The sequence below is a fragment of the Octopus bimaculoides genome, chromosome 22 (assembly GCF_001194135.2).
Source record: "Octopus bimaculoides isolate UCB-OBI-ISO-001 chromosome 22, ASM119413v2, whole genome shotgun sequence".
NCBI classification, from domain to species: Eukaryota; Metazoa; Mollusca; class Cephalopoda; order Octopoda; family Octopodidae; genus Octopus; species Octopus bimaculoides.
In genome coordinates, this window is record NC_069002.1 from 22,276,528 (window position 1) to 22,278,658 (window position 2,131).

The 2,131-nt window shown below is 32.6% G+C and overlaps 1 long non-coding RNA gene across 1 annotated transcript in view; it reads right to left on the reverse strand.

Annotated features, from left to right (window-relative positions):
* Positions 1–550: 550 nt before the first annotated feature.
* Positions 551–2,131, reverse strand: part of LOC106875706 (uncharacterized) — a 30,156-nt gene continuing 28,575 nt past the window's right edge. Inside the window, exon 3 of the long non-coding RNA XR_001410152.2 lies at positions 551–1,866. This is a non-coding gene — a long non-coding RNA (uncharacterized LOC106875706). The remainder of the gene's footprint in view (positions 1,867–2,131) is intronic.

Consider the following 2,131-nt stretch of genomic DNA (forward strand, 5'->3'; position numbering starts at 1 on the left):
TTTACAGTTTGAACTGGATGCTCTTTAAGTGACACCTGCACTAACAGGATCACCAAATCTGCACTGATAAGGTGACGAGCAGGCATATTTAATTTGTATTCTCTCCCCATTTCAGGAAATAGTCATGAAGAAATATACTAAAAAATTTAAAATGGATGATAAGTCATAAAGAAGGAAAATGGGATGAGATTTGACGGATATTTGTCCTCATCTTGTTTGTTGTTAAGACAACGTTTTGGCTGATGTACCCTCCAGCCTTCATCAGGTGTCTTGGGGAAATTTCGAACCTGGGTTCTCATTCCTTAAGTATTTTTCGATGTTGTTGTTGTTGTTGTTATTATTACTATCATTATCATTATTATTATTATTATTATTATCAGGTCACTGCTTGGGATCAAGACACCTGATTAAGGCTGGAGGATATATCAGCCGAAACAAACAAGATGAGGACAAATATCCGTCAAATGTGAATAATGTAAATAATGCACATAATTCCTCAACATATTTGGGTGTGAGGAAATCCATGAAATCATCCAGAAAAACAACAAAGTTAAGAGAAAAATATTTTTATTTTGCCAACACAAGTGTATTTGAGTAATATTTCTAGGTAACAGTTGGGATTATTGTTCTTAAATATACGAGAAACATGTAACAGGATACAGTTAATAATCTTATAATGATGATACTTAATATAAATGATAATAATACAAATATTATTAATAATAATTATTATTATTTCAAATTTTTGCCACAAGGGTAACTTGGAGGAGGTGGCGATGAGTCGATTACATCGACCCCAGTGTTCAACTGGTACTTATTTTATCGACCCCGAAAGGATGAAAGGCAAAGTCGATCTCGCGGAATTTGAACTCAGAACATAGTGGCAGGCCTAATACCGCTAAATATTTCGTCCAGCGTGCTAACGATTCTGCCAGCTCGCCGCTTTGATGATGATGATAATAATAATAATAATAATAATAATAATAATAATAATAATAATAATAATAATAATAATAATAATAATAATTGTTTCAAATTTTGGTACAAAGCCAGCAATTTCAAGGAAAGAGTAAGTCAATTACATCGATTCCCCAGTAAACAACTAGTACTTATTTTATCGACCCCTAAAGGATGGAAGGCCGAGCTGACCTCAGCAGAAATTTGAACTCAATGTATGCATAGACAAAATGCCCCAAAGCATTTTGTCGGGCATGTTAATTATTCTGCCTATGATAATAATGACAATAATAATTGCTTCAAATTTTGACACAAGGCCAGCAATTTCGAGGGAGTGGGTAAGTCAATTACATCGACTCCATACCCAATGCTCAACTGGTATTTATTTTATTGACCCTCAAAAGGATGAAAGGCTAAGTTAACTTCAGCAGAATTTGAACTCAGAACATAAAGCAAAATGCTTCGTGGCATTTTGCTCAGCATGCTAACAATGATGATGATGATGATGGTGATGATAATAATAGGCCAGTTGTAGTTGTCAGAGATCACCATTAAAAAAAATATGCCTTCTAATCAATGTATCAGTCTTAACAGATTACAATGTATCTCTAAAAGAAACGGAGAAACTCTCAAAATACAATAATAATAATACTAATAATAATTGTTTCTAGTATATGCAAAAGGCCTGCAAATTGTAGGGACAGAGGGAAGGGTTAACCAATTAAATCGAGTCCAATACTTCATTTGTACTTTGAATGATCAATTTGTTATAACAATAACAAAAATAATTATGAAAATAGGAAGAGTTTTTTGAAAATCTAATCATCAGCTTCTTGGTACCATCTGTTAAACAATTTCATTGCGTATAGTCCCAATTTCATCAATTTCGCATTCTACGACGTCACCAGGCTAAAATGAAAATAAAAAAAATATTGAGATATACAGAAGAAATAGAACAAGCATTTTGTTTTTCTCATGTTAAGCAAAATGTGAAGATAGAAAGCTTAGTGGTTAGAGTTTGTAATCATTGCTATGTGTGTTCAATCACTGCACTGAGCAGCATGTTATGCCCTTGAGCAAGACACTACGTTTCACTTTGCCTGTAAAGTTGGAATAATAATTTATTCTCTAATATTGTATATATATATATATATATATATATATATATATATAT